Consider the following 12,126-nt stretch of genomic DNA (forward strand, 5'->3'; position numbering starts at 1 on the left):
ATTTGTTCTTTACTTGATGCTTTTGTTTCATATGAAATTTATAGTTGATCCAATTCTTTTTGTTTCAGGTCAGTGTTAAGATTTTGAGTTTGTGGGTTCATATCGGACTTATTTTTTAAAGCCACGAGACAATTTTTTTTTGCTAGTGGGTTGCCTCATTTGTTTAAAAAAAATATCTGCTTGGCTTTAAACAAAAATAAGTCTACCCATTTTTTTAAACGAACCAGACCCAACTACTAAAAAAAAATTATGTCGTGGCTTTAAAAAAAACGCCTACTAAAAAAGTAGATAGACTTAAAAATCAAAGTCCAGCCCATTTGAAGGGCAAACCGTGCAATTAGAGATCTTTGCCCATTTGAGGGGTAAAAATCAAAGTCCGGCCCATTTGAAGGGCAAACCGTGCAATTAAAAGACAAGTAACAAGCTGGAAACAATATTTGACGAAGTCAACAGACCCAAATAAAGAAGGTGGAAACTTTAACCATAAGCAGCAAAATAAAAGCTTAACCCAACAAGTCGAAAACCCCATTAATCAACAAGTAATAAGGTGATTTGAGAGTAAAATCAAGATGAAAAAGATAAAGTTCTCTATTCTCTTTTATCTCTCTATTTATTTTTGTTTGTTTCAATTCTCCACACAATTTTTTTTGTTTAGGATTGTATTTGAATCGTAGACGGTTTCTACTTTGATTTAAATGTAACCTTATAATAATACTGTGTGCTGATAGAAAATATTAGGAACCTTCTCTGAACTTGATTGAGATTCTTGATTGTATAGTGAAAGCAGAGTAAAGGAAAAGTATATTATTCTATAAGTCAAGGTCTTTACCCCAACTTACACTCTCATCCTAACCAGCCAAAATTTTAAACCTGAAAATGACTAGGTGACCTTCCTCGTATTGACTAATCCAAAGGTACAGTAGTAAATGTTCTTTGCTTTCTATTATATATAACTCAGTATTATTGAATAGATGAACAGAGCAAAAATTTTCTTGATTTCTTCTCTACCAACTCAATTTTGATCTTTTTAGTAACAAAAATGGGTTATGGAATACTTGCGTTGTTTCTGCTATATATAACCTTTCTTTGTCAACTTGTTTCCTCTTCATCCTTACCTCATTTATGCCCCAATGATCAAGCTCTTGCTCTTCTTCAATTCAAGCACATGTTTATCATAAATCCCAATGCTTCTGATTTTTGTGAATTTTCTCATCCAAAAACAGTTACGTGGAACAAGAGCACAGATTGCTGTGAATGGGATGAAGTTTATTGTGAGGAGATGACAGGACAAGTGATTGAGCTTAACCTCACTTGCAGTCAACTTCAAGGCAAGTTTCATTCCAATAGTAGCCTCTTTCAACTCTCCAATCTCAAAAGGCTTGATTTGTCTTTTAATAATTTTTTCGGGTCGCTCATTTCGCCAAAATTTGGTGAGTTTTCTAGTTTGACACATCTTGATTTGGGGGATTCAGGTTTTTCTGGTCCAATCCCTTCTGAAATCTCTCATCTTTCAAAATTATGCGTTCTTCGTATCTGGAATATTTCCCCATATGGGCTTAGAATTGGACCTCACAATTTTGAACTGCTCCTTAAGAACTCGACCCAATGAAGAGGACTTGACCTTAGCTTTGTGAACATCTCTTCCACCATTTCTCTCTTCTTTTTTAACAACTCTATGGCTTATGGACACACAGTTATTTGGTATATTGCCCGAAAGAGTTTTCTACCTTTCCAGCTTGCAATCTCTTGTTTTATCATACAATATCCAGCTCATTGTTGGATTTCCCACAACCAAATGGAATAGCAGTGCATCTCTCATGGAGTTATATCTTGCAGGTGTGAATTTTACCGGTAGGATACCTGAATCATTTAGCTATCTAACTTCACTACAAACATTAGACATGCATTCTTCCAATCTCTCAGGGCCCTTTCCTAAACCTATATGGAATCTCACCAGTATTGACTACTTATCACTTAGCGGAAACAACTTGAATGGCCAAATTGAGTGCTTATCTTGTAATCAAAGTTGGACATAACTTGGATCCTTAATTATTTCACCCAATTCCCTAACTGGTCTAATACCTTCTTGTATATTCTCTCTTCCTTCACCAAGTGAATTAGACTTGAGCAATAACAATTTCACTAAAATTCAGGATTTCAAGTCCAAAACATTGAGCACAATTGTTTTAAAACACAATCAGCTGGAAGGTCCTATTCCAAAGTCACTCCTAAACCAGCAGAGCCTATCTAATCTTCTCCTTTCTCAAAATAATTTTAGTGGACAGATTGATTCAACTATTTGCAATCTGAAAACACTATCATCGCTAGATTTGGGAAGTAATAACTTGTAGGGAATGATCCGCCAATGTTTGGGTGAGATGAGTGAGCTTTGGCTTTTGGATTTAAGCAACAATAGTCTAAGTGGGACAATTAATATTGGAAACACACTCGGGGTCATTAAATTGGATGGGAATAAGCTACAAGGGAAAGTGCCACAATCTTTGATCAATTGCAAGGGTTTGGATACTCCTTGATTTAGGTAACAATGAGTTGAATGACACATTTCCAAATTGGTTGGGAATCCTACCTGATTTGAAGATTTTAAGTTTGAGCAAATAAGTTGCATGGCCCTATAAAATATTCAAGGGCTGAAAACTTGTTTGCTCAAATTCGAATAATAGATCTCTCATCCAATGGATTTAGTAGTGAATTACCGGTGAGCCTTTTTGAGAATTTTCGAGCTATGAAAAAAAATGATGAGAAAAGTGGAACCCGAGAGTATGTAGCAGATGTAACTACTTATTACTACACAAGTTCTTTGATAGTGACAACACAGGGATTGGATTTTGAACTTCCTCGTGTTTTGACAACAAACATAGTTATAGATCTCTCTAACAATAGATTTGGAGGTTATATTCCAAATATTATTGGAGATCTCATTGGGCTTCGTACGTTGAACTTATCTCACAATGGCTTGGATGGTCATATACCTGCATCACTACGACAACTATCTGTACTTGAATCACTGGATCTCTCATCTAACAAAATTGGCGGAGAAATTCCGCAACAGCTTGCATCCCTCACATCACTTGAAGTCTTATATCTCTCTCACAATCATCTTGTTGGATGCATCCCCAAAGGAAAACAAGAAAAGATATTAGTGTGTAACCTCTAGGTATTCAACTTGATCTTTATCTTTCAAAAGATTATTGTATATATATCAATGTATTTTCTACCTCCTTCATCCTTAAAGCTCTTAATTAACTTTAATTCTTCATTTTTGTAAATTGCAGGATTCAAGTCTAATATGTTGCTGGTGATGCAAATTTAAGCCTTTATCTTCATAGTTTGTGATTTTTCTGAAGTATTTGTTATCCTGTGAATAAAGACACTTGTTTTCTTCCTTTGAGACTCAGCCAAATTTATTTTCATTTATTTAAAGTGTTAGATTATTAGCAGAGTTCATGGCCACAACTGGTAAAGTTCATCCTCGTTATAATTAGTTGAGTAATTGGGCTCAAGCATAAAGTCAGTTAATAAATAATTGAGGTTATCTTGACCTTTGGTATTTCTATATATTATAAGCCACAGTTTGGTGGGACGAGCACAACACTCAAAGATTGTACAACAAGCAGTACAAATTGTACTATAGGGTTGGGCCTAACTCAACACGTGTATCTTTCTCCTATAATTCAATCTGCTCAACTTCTGAATACACAATGCTCCCATTCACTCGAAGACGCATCTCTGTCTGTGAGTATCTCAACTTTCTTTTGTTTTCTAGGTACTTCAATCTTTCACTTTGAAAATTCTTTTGTTGATGAGTATGTAATTTTTTATCTTTGTTGTACTTGTGATGTCTGGTGAGTTTTACTTATTCTCTTTCTTTCTTCTTTGCTGCATTCATTTCTTGGTGATGGCATTTTCACCGATCTGATTTAATTTTCTTCATATCTTGAATTTTCCTTTGGTGAAGTCTTACATGCAGGTCAGTATTTGTGCCCCTTTTGCTTAGAATTTTTCGGAAAGATACTTGATGTGTGTATTAGAATACATATATGTTTTCTTATTTATATCTGGGTGAAAGGTTGCAAGTGAGTTAAATAGAGGGAGAAGAAAGCACATAATGACTTCCTCTCTCAGATTACTTGAAATGAATAATCCAGTTAAATCCTGAAGCATCTCCATTATGTAATTAGAAATTAAGTTTCTCATTCTAATCAGAATCAAGTTACTTAAATTTCTTCCCGAGGCTCCATTGGTGATGAATCATGAATGTTGTTTAGCCCATACATGGAATAAATCTGATTTAGCTAGAGAATATTGCATTTAACTATTTATATCTACAATATCCATTAAAACACGTCAATGCCCATTGTAAATTGAATGTTGAGATGAGAGAAAAATACAGGGCTTGGATAGCAAAGACTTTCTATGTCTATGAACTAATTTACATGCCTTTTTTAGCAGTTGATGACATATAAGCTCTGCAATACTTTTGACTCCTAAACTGGGTACTGATTAGAAGTTTCTCATTCTAATCAGAATCAAGATAGATCAATATGCTAAGCTAGGCCTTCTTTTTTTCCTGGACTGTACTTATTTTTGCATAACTTAGTACTTTTAGATTATGATCATTTTTGACATGCCTTATAAATTAGTTGTATTTATTGTAGCATGACTTAGTACTTTTAGATTATGATAATTTTATTTTATGCAATTTCATTAATTTTTTTCGTTGAATATTTTAGTACAATGTCATCTCTCATCACGTTTTGTGTTATTTTCTTAATAAATATTTTAATTAGATCGTTGTATCTTACTAGGTCTAAAGAAATATTTGAAGTATAAGTTATATGTTTTGTATGAAGACTTTACCGAAAAAAACCCGAAAAACCCGAGCAACCGAAAAAACCGAGAAAACCCGAGGTTGAAAAACCCGACTTTTGTTGGTTTGGTTTGGTTTATAGATATAAAAACCCGATGCAATTGGTTTGGTTTGGTCTTTAAAAAACCCGAACCAACCTGATCCATGTACACCCCTAGTAAATACCATTCAAGACACAATGAAGGCCATTCAAAACAATTTAAATCATCTATTATATTTTGCAAGACTTTTAATTCAATTCCAGTCAAATGGTTTGTTAAGATTTAAAACCAACGTTATAGTATTACCAAATTTTCAGTATATTAAAGAGCCATCAACTTAATATTAAAATAATGAAAATAGATATTAATAAAAGTATTTCTTTTTGAGATATTCAAATTATTTTTACAAGAATTCCATCCGTCCCAATTTCTGTGGGGGTGAAGAGGTTTAAGAAATAAAGAAATATTTTTGAAATTTGTTGTCCAAAATAAGTCACAGGTACTTGTTTGACCCTTTTGCGATAGTATATGGGTATATTTGGCCCTTTTCCTTTGTTATTATACGCATTATAGTACATGCATAATGAATTAGTGAACCAAACGATCCGTAGATTTTAATTGACAAAAACAATAATTAATAAAAAAAATATACTTTCACGTAGAAAATTTATAATCTCCGAATAAAATATCTATGTAAATCAAAAACTCAGTTGTCCACCCTTGCCACTGATAAATTTAACTATTGACCATAAAATTCACGTTAACCATCTTTGTTTTATTTTCTCTCCATCTAGAAGTAAAAACATTAAAAGATACTTAGCATTTTGGTATATACTTATCTTGGATTACAATAAATCTGATGAAGATGTATGCATTTACTACTTTCAAGTCTATATAAGTACAAACCTTTAACTTCTTCTCTAATTATACAAAAAAGATCCAAAGGTATTGTGAAAAATGAGTTTCTCTACAACGAAAATTGTCTTCTTTATAATCTTAGCATCACTTACTCCTCTTGAAGTTACAAGTCTTTCACAAAAGACATATCATGTGTATATTGCTAGTGCTCTCCCATACTCAAGTCCATTGGAATTTCATTGTAGATCTAAAGATGATGATCTTGGTAATCACACACTTCTTCCAGGGCAAAATTGGTATTTCTCATTTCATGAGAACTTCGTTAGATCTACTCTTTTTTATTGTGATTTTGGGTGGGGTTCAAAAAAGAAAACTTTTAATGTATTTGATGATGCATTTACATGTATTAAGCAAGCAAAAGGTGATGAGACTGATATATGTTATTGGTTGGTAAAATCAGATGGGTTCTACTTAGCCGATATGGTTAACCCACCAGCACGGGCTTTAACCAAATACTATAATTGGTGAACATTGTAATCTTTTATCATCTTTATTTGGTTATAGTAACAAAATTAAAAGAATTCTTTATCTAAGTGTTGCCTTCATTACATGATAAAAAAAATTAGTACTCTATTTTAACTCGTGTCTCACTCTCCCTTTTAATCTGTTTGAAGAAAGAGTATCACTTTTTATATCTAGTAAAAGTTTAAAACTACAACATTAAAAAAAAACATTTTCCTAAACTGTGTTCAATCAAATGAAAACACATAAATGCAATAAAGAGAGAGTGTAATTGCCTACAGGATCTTTTGTTCTTCAAGCAAATTATTTAGATTCCCCAGGTTATATCATTTTATTGAGAAGTTCGTAAGGTGAAAGTATTTGTCTAAAAGTCCATGACCTATATATATAAACGCATGTGACTCCATTAGTACGTCATCTAACGATAAGCATAGGCTAGAAGACTCTTAGATTATTCTGTCATAGTGTTTTAAGGTTACAATTCGGTGTTCGATTAAGTTAATTTTCTACACACACTTAAACAATTATGACTAAATGTACGTTCCTAGCTATTTGATGTTTTCACTGTAATGGATCTGTATTTGTATTTCTTTCAACACGCATTCATTATATATACAAACACATATAAGTTTGGCCTAAAACTAATGGATTCTGCAGAATCCGTCTAACATACGGTGCATCCACCCCTGTTAAACAAGAAGATGCCATGATGATGAACTTGAAGTAGGGCTGGGCATAAATACCGAAAACCGAACCGAACCGAAACTTCAACAAACCGAACCGAACTAGTTTGGTTCGGTGTTTGGTGTCCATCGTCAAAAAACCGAAACCGAAATAGCCGAACCGAAGTTTGATAAAACCGAACGCGCACCGAAATTTAATACATTACCCAAAAAAATTAAAATAGTCCAGACCCATTAAGTTTAAAGCAAAAAAAACCCAATTGTAATAAGTCCTCTTTTGCATTTGTATCCCTAATTTTCCACTTCAATTGAAAAAATCAAATATCCTTAACAAAGAAAAGTAACTAGGATGTCTCTTTAGGATTAATGTATGTCCTTTATGTGTTTTCTTAATTATTTTTACGGTATGTATATAACACCTAGTAATCCTATATCATGATTATAGTTTTCTGTTCTTGTGTATCCTGTTTGTTTGATTTTAATTTATCAGTTTTATGTTTTATTGCTTTTGAGAATATGAATTAGTGTCAATGGAATCGCTTCTAATATTATATTAAAAAAACCGAATTGAAAAAACCGAAATCGAACCGAACCGAACTTTAAAAAACCGAAACCGAACCGAACTAGTTGGGTTCGGTGTTTGGTGGACACCTTCAAAAAACCGAATCCGAAATACCCAAACCGAAGTTTGATAAAACCAAACGCCCACCCCTAACTTGAAGGGAAAAAAACAACATTGGAATCATAAGGAGAGACCTAATTGAGCGACTGCTACCATAAAAGATTTTACATTCCTCAAAAATATGAGAATAAGTACATGGGGTACATATAAATGTATATTTAAAAATCTATACAAAGAGCCCGTTTGGATTGGCTTATAAGTTGCTTATAAACTGTTCTTAGCTTTTTTGAGTGTTTGGCTGGCCAGCTTAAAGCCATTTTGTGCTTGAAATAAGCCCCAAAAAAATTAGACCCGTTTAACGGGTGGGTTACGTAGATATTGGGCAAATGTTTAAGAAATGAGAAAATGGTCCTTAATATATTGGCTTGACTTTTGCGAAAGGCAAAAATTAAAGTTAGACCCCTTTTTTCAAGAGATTTTTTGTGGGTCCACCTAATCTCAGCTAGCTTTCTTTTTTTATTCTTAAAAAAAAAAATCTTCATCTTAAAAAAAATCCTCCTTTATGCTGCTTTCTCTACACAAAAAAGAATGACAATTAAGTTCAGAAAAGGAGCCTAATTCTGCAGTTGCTCTACCACTGGGTGTAAGCCATGTCTTCATTTAGTTTTCAGGAGCACACGGTATTTCAAAAAGCCCCTCTTTGATCAAGATAACTTTATCTTTTTCATCTTAATTTTACTCTCAGATCACCTTATTACTTGTTGATTAATGGGTTTTTCAGCTTGCTGGGTTAAGCTTTTGTTTTGCTTCTTATGGTTAAAGTTTCCACCTTCTTTATTTGGGTCTATTGACTTAGAGCCCGTTTGGATGGGCTTAAAAAAATAGCTTATAAGCTTAAAACGAACATGCGGATCATTTGCGTACCGTTCTTGCAGTTCTTCAGACTCAAGAGTTATTTGCCCAATTTTCTAAGTGTGAGTTTTGGTTGAACTCAATGACCTTTCTAGAGCATATTATTGCAGCCGATGGTATTCGGGTAGATACCCAAAAGATTGAAGCGGTGAAGACTTGGCCAAGGCCCACAACACCTACGGAGGTTCCTAGCTTCCTGGGCTTAGCAGGTTATTACAGGAGATTTGTAGAAGACTTTTCTTCTTTTGACCCATACTCGAAAAAAGGAGTCTAGGTATGGTGTTTATTTGATCAAATAAATATTTATCTTTTTTCAACTTAATTCAATTGAAGCCAATTATCAATTCTTTGAATGAAACACAAGGTCCACTTAACTAAATCAATACTTTTCTACAAAGCACATTTTCTCTCCTCTTTTATCTCTCTATTTGTTTTATTTATTTTTCTGTGCCCTTTTGCTTGTTTAAATTCACCACAGTTATTGTATTTGTTCTTTGCTTGATGCTTTTGTTTCATATGAAATTTATAGTTGATCCAATTCTTTTTGTTTCAGGTCAGTGTTAAGATTTTGAGTTTGTGGGTTCATATCGGACTTATTTTTTAAAGCCACGAGACAATTTTTTTTGCTAGTGAGTTGCCTCATTTGTTTAAAAAAAATATATGCTAGGCTTTAAACAAAAATAAGTCTATTCATTTTTTTAAACGAACCAGACCCAACTACTAGAAAAAAAAATTATGTCGTGACTTTAAAAAAAAAACGCCTACTAAAAAAGTAGATAGACTTAAAAATCAAAGTCCAGCCCATTTGAAGGGCAAACCGTGCAATTAGGGATCTTTGCCTATTTGAGGGGTAAAAATCAAAGTCCAGCCCATTTGAAGGGAAAACCGTGCAATTAAAAGACAAGTAACAAGCTGGAAACAATATTTGACGAAGTAAACAGTACCAAATAAAGAAGGTGAAAACTTTAACCATAAGCAGCAAAATAAAAGCTTAACCCAACAAGCTGAAAACCCCATTAATCAACAAGTAATAAGGTGATCTGAGAGTAAAATCAAGATGAAAAAGATAAAGTTCTCTCTTCTCTTTTATCTCTCTATTTATTTTTGTTTGTTTCAATTCTCCACACAATTTTCTTTGTTTAGGATTGTATTTGAATCGTAGACGGTTTCTACTTTGATTTAAATGGAACCTTACAATAATACTGCGTGCTGATGAAAAATATTAGGAACCTTCCCTGAACTTGATTGAGATTCTTGATTGTATAGTGAAAGCAGAGTAAAGGAAAAGTATGTTATTCTGTAAGTCAATGTCTTTACCCCAACTTACACTCTCATCCTAACCAGTCAAAATTTTAAACCTGAAAATGACTAGGTGACCTTCCTCGTATTGACTACTCCGAAGCTACAGTAGTAAATGTTCTTTGTTTTCTGCTATATATAACTCAGTATTATTGAATAGATGAACAGAGCAAAAATTTCTTTATTTCTTCGCTACCAACTCAATTTTGATCTTTTTAGTAACAAAAATGGGTTATGGAATACTTGCGTTGTTTCTGCTATATATAGCCTTTCTCTGTCAACTTGTTTCCTCTTCATCCTTACCTCATTTATGCCTCAATGATCAAGTCCTTGCTCTTCTTCAATTCAAGCACATGTTTACCATAAATCCCAATGCTTCTGATTTTTGTGAATTTTCTCATCCAAAAATAGTTACGTGGAACAAGAGCACAGATTGCTGCGAATGGGATGGGGTTTATTGTGAGGAGACGACAGGACAAGTGATTGAGCTTAACCTCACTTGCAGCCAACTTCAAGGCAAGTTTCATTCCAATAGTAGCCTCTTTCAACTGTCCAATCTCAAATGGCTTGATTTGTCTTTTAATAATTTTTCCGGGTCGCTCATTTCGCCAAAATTTGGTGAGTTTTCTAGTTTGACACATCTTGATGTGGGGGATTAAGGTTTTCCTGGTCTAATCCCTTCTGAAATCTCTCATCTTTCAAAATTATGCGTTCTTCGTATCTGGAATCTTTCCCCATATGGGCTTAGAATTGGACCTCACAATTTTGAACTGCTTCTTAAGAACTTGACCTTAGCTTTGTGAACATCACTTCCACCATTCCTCTAAATTTCTCTTCTTTTTTAACAACTCTAAGGCTTATGGACACAGTTATTTGGTATATTGCTCGAAAGAGTTTTTCACCTTTCCAGCATGCAATCTCTTGTTTTATCATACAATACCCAGCTCACTGTTGGGTTTCCCACAACCAAATGGAATAGCAGTGCATCTCTCATAGAGTTATATCTTGGAGGTGTGAATTTTACCGGTAGGATACCTGAATCATTTAGCTATCTAACTTCACTGCAAACATTAGACATGCATTCTTCCAATCTCTTAGGGCCCTTTCCTAAACCTATATGGAATATCACCAGTATTGACTACTTATCACTTAGCGGAAACAACTTGAATGGCCAAATTGAGTGCTTATCTTGTAATCAAAGCTGGACATAACTTTGATCCTTAATTATTTCATCCAATTCCCTAACTGGTCTAATACCTTCTTGTATATTCTCCCTTCCTTCACTAAGTGAATTAGACTTGAGAAATAACAACAACAACAACAACAACAACCCAGTGAAATCCCACATCGTAGGGTCTGGGGAGGGTAGATTATACGCAGACCTGACTCCTACCAAGGTAGGTCGGCTGTTTCCGAAAGACCCCCGGCTCAATAAAAGCATAAAAAGAAGTTAGATAAGGTTAAGAGATTCGGATAAGAGATTTAAAGCGATATGGAAATGAAATAATGCAAGCGACACAGATAATACAGGATAATTAGAGCACAGAAAATAACCGATAATAGCAGACTTGAGCAATAACAATTTCACTAAAATTCAGGATTTCAAGTCCAAAACATTGAGCACAATTGTTTTAAAACACAATCAGCTGGAAGGTCCAATTCCAAAGTCACTCCTAAACTAGCAGAGCCTATCTAATCTTCTCCTTTCTCAAAATAATCTTAGTGGACAGATTGATTCAACTATCTGCAATCTGAAAACACTAGCAACGCTAGATTTGGGAAGTAATAACTTGGAGGGAATAATCTGCCAATGTTTGGGTGAGATGAGTGAGCTTTGGCTTTTGGATTTAAGCAACAATAGTCTAAGTGGGACAATTAATATTGGAAACACACTCGGGATCATTAAATTGGATGGGAATAAGCTACAGGGGAAAGTGCCACAATCATTGATCAATTCCAAAGGTTTGGAACTCCTTGATTTAGGTAACAATGAGTTGAATGACACATTTACAAATTGGTTGGGAACCCTACCTGATTTGAAGATTTTAAGTTTGAGATCAAATAAGTTGCATGGCCCTATAAAATATTCAAGGGCTGAAAACTTGTTTGCTCAAATTCGAATAATAGATCTCTCATCCAATGGATCTATGCCCATCCCAAGTGAGAACTGAGAACACCAAGGCATCATTGCACAATTTCTTTCCAACATTTCGTTCCAGTTCTATTGGAAACAACCTCTCTATCCCATAAAGGTAGACGTAAGGTCTGCCATCTGTCATATCCCGTATTTTGTACATTCGGATATTTTAAGATAGTCGTGGTAAGTTAAGGGCAAGACTATTTTCCAAAGTTATTTTAATA

General features: G+C 34.1%; 2 pseudogenes; both read left to right on the forward strand.

Moving 5' to 3' along the window:
* Positions 1 to 382: 382 nt before the first annotated feature.
* LOC132610322 (receptor-like protein 9DC3) lies at positions 383 to 3,273 on the forward strand (annotated as a pseudogene).
* A 6,719-nt stretch (positions 3,274 to 9,992) lies between these two features.
* LOC132611541 (receptor-like protein Cf-9) lies at positions 9,993 to 11,936 on the forward strand (annotated as a pseudogene).
* The last annotated feature ends 190 nt before the right edge of the window (positions 11,937 to 12,126 follow it).

Source organism: Lycium barbarum, chromosome 9 (assembly GCF_019175385.1).
Source record: "Lycium barbarum isolate Lr01 chromosome 9, ASM1917538v2, whole genome shotgun sequence".
NCBI lineage: Eukaryota > Viridiplantae > Streptophyta > Magnoliopsida > Solanales > Solanaceae > Lycium > Lycium barbarum.